Below are 7,686 nucleotides of genomic sequence, written 5' to 3'. Positions count from 1 at the left end.
CAGGTCGGAGCTGCTGGTGGAAACAGGGAAGCGCGTCGTGTGCGATCGATGAGCTGTGGCGGGGGAGGTCGGATTTACGAGCTGCATATATAGGTATGGAGGAGGAATACCGCCGGCCAAGTCGAGTTCCCTACGTACTCTACCTTGTATCGGATTCGTGGGCTTGCTCTTCCGTTTGGCAGTTTGGAGTAGTACAGATACTCCGTAGAATTAATTGTGGCAATCGTGCATGTTCCCGGATTCGGACACCGGGGCTACGCGTGAATGCGCCGGCCGTCCGCGTGCGCGAGCGACACTGGGATGAGGCAATATTGGGACGCGAATTTCGTTCGCTCGCTGATCGATGGACTCCATCGGTCGCCCACGCGCGCGCATTTCTTCTCTTTTCTCTAGCGCGCTGCTTCGTTTCTTGGTTCCTTCGCCCACGAGCTAAAACTATATGGATCATCGATCAAGTATCAAAATGTAGATGACGACATTTTCTTTTGATTTCAAAAAAAAGCTCTTGTTTTCTCTGATGCCTCATTATTACTCATTCTCCACAACAAATCACTACTGGTAGGACTAATTGATCGATGATCCACATTGACCACGTACTCATGCTGTTTGGCACGTGAACACAATTTAAAAGTTCTAATCACCACCATACATACTTCCAATTGATTTTGTTGAAATAATTTCGACAAGCCCGGGATAACACGAATTATACGGCAGGTGCGGACACCTCGAGGGAAGCAAATGTGGCCCAAGGATGGCGGTGACCTACGGAAAGAGGTCGTCATGGTGACACTTTGCATGGGACACCATGAACACAACCTAGCCCATATCTGATACAAAAGCGTAAGAGTCGGAGAGACGGAAAGAGCCAACGATATATGATGCCTCCAAGGACCACGGTCAACTATCCCGTAGAATAAAATAGGGACAACGATGGCCACGACGACCGCCTGCTCCGGCAACGACGATTCTTGAGGGTGGCTAAGAGCACGATGCCGACTCACTGGCACCGTCTCCAGTGGTGACCATGATTGAACTCTTTTACATAGGTCAAGAGTTAAGATGGAAACATTCAAAGTGCAATGTTAAAGCCAGATCGAACACAATAGGGCAATGAATCCAACACCTCCTTCACAAACTAGGCTATATATCCGGCAAGAAGTATCTTGGACTTTGATCGAAACCATGCATCAACAAAACAAAAAATTGTAACAACTTGGCTTTTGTTTAGACGGTCTTTGTATTATGCCCTATTTTATTAATATAAAGTAAGAAAGTCAGATAAAATACCATTTAGGTGAAAAGCTAGCATGTTCTTGTTATGAGTGCCGTAGAATAAGGGTGACACGTGTGAAATTACGCCAAAACCGTCAGAAACCCTACCTTCTTAGCATTGAGTCCTAAACTATGTATAAGATTGAGTTAAAGACGAAAATATCACATACAACTTTGAAGTGACACCTCGTTTAGGAAATATGACTATCTCGTAAGCGGAAAACTCACTCTTTGGAGCAACCAAACCAATTTGGTAATAAAATTTGTTATCCTACAACTATTGACATGGGTATGCCTAATTGGGTCCATGGCTTGTGTTACCCTGGTGCGTATTGTACAGAGGCCCGTGATGATAGAAGCCGAAGCCCACAGAATGAAGCTCGCCGAACAAAGAAAGACCCACTACGGGAGCCGACATATTTTTAGTTAGGCAAGAAACATATGTAAACTGCCACGAACTGGAAAATCCCCCATGTCCACTTATTTGTGGACGGAGGGAGTATGATATTATGCATTATGGATCTAGTATTATAAAAAAGTATCATATACATGATACTACTACATAATACTACCCACTATGATCAGCCTGAGGTTCAAATGGAAAGTTGTCGTACACATCTGAAGATCGAAAAAAAGTTAAGATGCCTGGTGGTCAATCGATTCTGTGTCGCTGAATTTACTTCACTAATTAGCCCGCGCTGATTAATTGCCCTCGTCTTGGGAATTATGAAAAATGAAACCGTGTCTAGGAGGAACTAGACACTTTTTGATACTAGTTGAATGCCCGTGCGTTGCTACGGTCTCTCTAGACCGAACAATTTAACTCTCTAACGGTGGCAATACAAGAGGTCTTGTTATAATGGTGTTGCCACGGGTCCTCAATATTTTTGTCTCTGCCATTGTGCTTCTTAATCATCGCAATACAACAATACCATCAATGTATTCCACAATCCTCCTACTCCAGTAACATGTGACGTGCTAGTCGTTCATATGGTGCATGATATTTAAGTGGATATGAGGTAACATAAAGATACATATATAATAACACTGACCCAAATTATGTGTGCCCATATTCAATAGATTCAAATTCTAAAAAAGAGTGTGCAACACATATAAAATGGGAAAGGCTTTCTTTGCATGTCACCTCTTATTTTTTTGAGAGTTTTTTGTCTGTTAAAAATGCACATGTAATTACTTTTCAGGTAAATGGCATATTGAAAATTTCTAAATAAATCCGGAACAAGATACATAGTTTTACATAACACTGAGCTGAAATATTATGCGCGCATACAATTTTAATATATGTTTGTTCTGTTCATTTTGATATCATTTACGCATTAACTTTACATCACAAACTCTCTGTATATAGCAAACTTCTGCATTTTGATGCAAACTCACATGCACTTAAGATTAAGAGCAGCTCCAGACGCACTAAAATAGACTGACGCACAAAAAACTATTTTTTCGTAGGAGGGAAAAAGTGTGCAGATACCAACCCAAATATTTTTTGTGCATGCCTAGAAAAGCACAACCCAGCTATAAAATCCAACCAGCGCACAACCTCACTGTCAATCTGAAAATTTCCACCTTTTTCGGTCGCCCGATCCATCACAATGAAGCGCCCAAACTGCTTAGTGACCGCCGCATCAGCATGCTGCTCGCCACCATGACGTCATTGGTCACCATCCTCGTCAGATCGCCACTGCTTCCCCCGCTCCGGTGCCTAGCTATTCACTGTCACTGCACCCTCGGGCACCGGGTACGAGTCCACCCGAGTTGTCGCACTGGACGACGCCCTCGCATACTACACCATGATGGAGGCCATGTCATAGTAGTCGCCGCCGAGATCACACTGTCCCCGACAGTGCTCCGCCGCAGTGCGCCCATGTGGCTGTTGGTGTTCGGCCTCGACCGCGACTTCCCGCTCGGCAAACGCCGAACCTAATATGTAAACTGGATGCCGAACCTCCAAATCAGCAATGAACGTATAATCAGTTTTACACTGCAGCAAGAGATGGTAATTGAATATTTGAGATACGAAGTACAGGAACATAAGATGGTGACTGAGATCGCCAGCCAGCACGTTTTGACATTCTCACGGCCTCAATGTTCACGGTTGCTGATCCAATTTGGTTAACCTACTATGTAAACTGGACACATTTTTAGCAGACCGAAGCAAGAAAGTTGGCTATAATAAAATCCAAGAATCTAAAATCAGACATACCTCGAGAGGAGAGCGTTGCTGCAATCAGACATACCGAGTAATAGCGCAATAAACTATTTAACAGATGAACAGTTGGGTTCATGACAAGAAGGTCATCTTTGACGACAATCCCCATTGTCTACTAATTTTGGCAATCGTCCTGATCAAATGGGTCCTCAGATCGACACAATTATGTATTCACTGACAAATAGCGAACAGAAGATTGGAGAAAAACTAACCGATTCAGGGTGGAACAAGGCATGTAGAAGTTGTGGAAGTCCTGCATCAGGCCGCGCACGTAGGGTCGCAGTGGCGCAAGAGAGGTAGATGTTATTCACCAGCACCACCGTGCCTCCGGCGGTACCATCGGGGCTCAATCAAACAACTTTTCTCATCCTTATTTTGTAGTTGATTGGGCAAGCCCTGAAAACCGCGCGACATGAGGCGATAGGCGACGGTAGCGGCGGCGTTTCACACCGGAAGGGAGGAGTACGTGCGACTCACTGGCGGCCTTAAGCCCTCACCAGCACGCCTTGCCGCCGCGTTCATCATGGACCTGGAGGTGGTCGCCATCTCCTCGACTCCGTCGGCGCCAGGCGAGCGACGCACTGTCGCCCATCTTCACGGGAACATGGAAGCGACCGCGCGCCCTCTCCCTCGACAGTCGACTACCTCGGCGCCACACAAGTGACGCGCATCTTCGCAGGCGCCGAAGCTCGTGGGTGCCGAGAACGAGGCCATCCCATCTTCACCGGTGTCAGCACTCGTGGCTCGTGGGTGCCAAGATCCATAGGACAGAGTTTGTAGGCTTGTAGCTAATGGGATTGGAAAGGTGATGTTTTCTATTTTTCTTTATGGGAAGATGTGAATCAAGATTAAATTGAAAAGATACGATAAGATAGCTTTTCAGATTATAATGTCTCTTTTTCTGACAATATATCTCCTACTTAATTTGCATTGATTATTTATATCTTGATTAGCGGCAACAAAGGGAAAGAGGGGCAACTTACAGTGGAAAGTTGATCGGACGGATGAATTTTAAGCGGAGGCTTTGACTTAGATTGAACGGCCAGGATCTTTTCAATGACGACCACCAAAGTGCGTTATAGTAAAAATAGTAGAAGCGGGACTTGGCGTGACAATTCCGAAATTCGTCCCTGACAGGAATCGAACTCCGGTCGTTGGGGTGCGCCACTGCGACCCCAACCACTGGGCTAAGCCCACGTCGTCCGTCTTGGGAATTATGATTCCAAACCCAACCGTTGCGAGATTATTGCAGAAGTTGTAGAAGTTCTACGGTATAAACCAGTCCCATTGAAAGAACCGTACAGAGCAGTAGATGACACGATTCGTTTTTCTATTAAATCAATAACACTGAAATTCGATGGGTATTTAACTAGCAGCTACCTGTTACTTCCTTCACGCGCGCTGAACCAAACTTGGCTGCCCACCAACAAAAATAATTTCTTCATTCCAGGTCTCAAGGTGGAAACAAGACTAGACTATGCAACACACTAATTTGCGCGGGGATCAAATAAATACCCCTCTGTCCGTGACATGCATCTGCTTGCACGCATGGACAACTTATTTTGTTATGAGCCAAACGTATCGAAAATCTCACCATTTTACCAATCGATCGACTTCATTTACCCAAAATCTTGAATCCTAAAATCATGCCACCAGTTCGCCGGCGTCAGAAGAAGCGCCACGAGGACGCACAATGGTGTCTCCGCCGCTAAATTTAGACAATCCTAAGACATCTTTTATGGGATGGAGTAAGTTTGGTCAAAAGTAAAAAAAAAAAGTTTCAAAAGTTACAAGTACACCTATTTGAGGACCGAGGGAGTACGACCAAGAAAGCTCAACCATATTCCAAGCTGATACAAAATTAGTTTAGTTGCTTCCAACTCGGAGTTTTCACTCGATCTAAACCTAATTGATAGTTCTCGCAAAAAAAAAAAACCTAATGGATAGTCTAATTTGTGAAGGAGGTGCAATTTCAAAGTTGTATATCGAATTTTCCTCTTTACACCAACATTATGCACCAATATTAGGACTCCAAGCCAAGGAGTTGGGGTTTTAGACACGTGATTCCATGTGGTTTCCTTTTACACCAGCTTTATAAAGATTATATATATATATAAGAGTCTACTGGTTACCTGTGGGTAGTTGAACTACTATTCAAACTTCCATAGGGAATTTGTGAAAGCTTCTCAATCTAAACTTTGTTATTGCAACAAACAAATGTCCCAAACATATTTATTAAAGTATTTTAGTTTGCCAACATCGTTGCATTTCTAGAATTACTCTTTGCTACATTTTACCCGAATTTAGACATGAAAAGATCTACAAGTGACAAAACAAAGATTGTAACATACAAATTTACGCATAGAAAATCAACAAGATATGGTTAGTACACAACAACAAAACTCATCATTTCTCAAATCTATTCAACTTGCATTCAAATGTACACCATCTAAAGTTAAATTATTTTTCACTAGATGGAAGATCCAAACATAGAGTAAGATTCGCTAATGCAGAGCTTCCAAATGCATTTCAAAAGTAGGTAACAACAACCATCGAATAAGCAACTAGGAAAAATATTGCCGGTTTGGCGGGCACCCTAGCCACCACCCTATGTCAGAGGGCATTCCATCTTTACCGATGATATTGTTGCCATCTTCCCCCAACGGCCCAACCTAAGGTTTAGCTTTGCCCGCACCGGCGCTTCCATGGCACGACACGTCATCAACTGTGTGCTATAAAGACGTGTCGTGGAAAATCACAGTTCTTGAGCATTTCCTGTTCCGTTTTCGGATGCCCACGGCAACGAGATGGCACATCAAACGACAGGGAACAACTATCGTTTCATGCATAAAAAGAAATAATCCCTAACAACACAAAGGAAAATGATATCATACATAGTAGTTGCCACCTAGCATAGAATACTAAAATTTGAAAATGATATGGCACACATAGAATAATTGGCAATAGATGTATTCAAGCATAAAAGAGGGCCATGAGCCCCCGATATGACTGTGGCGACAAGATTGCACGTGAAATGTAGGGTCTTGTGCTATATTTTGATGAAAAGTGTAACACACGAGAACGAGAAGTCACATGGAATGATAGGTAATGCACAAAATAAAAACAAGCGACAACAAAAATGACACAATAGATGATAGGTAATACTCATTTACTAGCAAACAAATAAGGACCCTAAAAAGGTTGCCTCAATTTTTGAGTGCGTGAGCTCCGACACGTTCATATTCCTTTTCATTTTCTTATCTTTTTTCCTAGATCTAAAATGTAGACCTAAACCCAAGATCTATATTCGAGATTTAAACCCTAGGCCTGAACCCTAAACAAAACCCTAGATTAACTATAAAGGATTATTGGTTGTTATAAAACTTATTTTGGTTACCTCGAAGGATGGAGGAGAGTATCGCCGGAGGGGAGGGAGGGGCACCAAAGTACTTCAAAGAGAGGAGGCCGAAGAGGAGGGAGGGGCGCCATAGTGGTTGGAGGAGAGGAATGGGGATAGAACGGAGGAGAGGAGGATGAGAAGAGGATGGAGGAGAGGAATGTGTGGAGGGTGAAGGGGAGGTGGATAAGAGGGTAGTGGGGGTAGGTGGTGGCTGGCCACATTTTAAATTTTGGTTATATTTTATTTGGAATCTAAAAGCTGAAAAAACTTCTATTTCCTTTCAAATTTGAGGAATATAAAAAATCGGTAAAAACTCATAGACCGTTGAAATCAGATGGAGGGAGTAGATTTGGTGCTCCGATGGATTCCATGCAGGTGACCAAGAATTAGCCGATAGTATGATCAATTGCTCTCGTCTTGGGAATTACAGTATGATGTTGAACCCAACGCCGCGAGATTATTGCCGCAGGAATTAAATCCCTTGCCGATTCGTCTCCAGTCAATCAATAAATAAAAGAAGTTGAAGATGGGAGTCGTCCGGATGGCCCCACACAACACGATCCGAGCCGTCCATTTGGCTCTTATACACGATCCAACGGCCAACGCCCAGCCAAAGCAATAGCTAACACAAAGAGCACGCACTAGGCACTACCCAAATCCCCTCCTTGCGCCCCAAATCCCCTCCTTGCGCCGCCACAGTCGCCGGCCGATTCCTCCCGGCTCCGGCGAGGTCCCGTGCTGTTGAGGAGCCCCTCCCGGGCACCAACGCCTCCTTCTCCACCGG

Source organism: Lolium rigidum, chromosome 6 (assembly GCF_022539505.1).
Source record: "Lolium rigidum isolate FL_2022 chromosome 6, APGP_CSIRO_Lrig_0.1, whole genome shotgun sequence".
Taxonomy (NCBI): domain Eukaryota; kingdom Viridiplantae; phylum Streptophyta; class Magnoliopsida; order Poales; family Poaceae; genus Lolium; species Lolium rigidum.
This window is presented reverse-complemented; position numbering follows the sequence as displayed.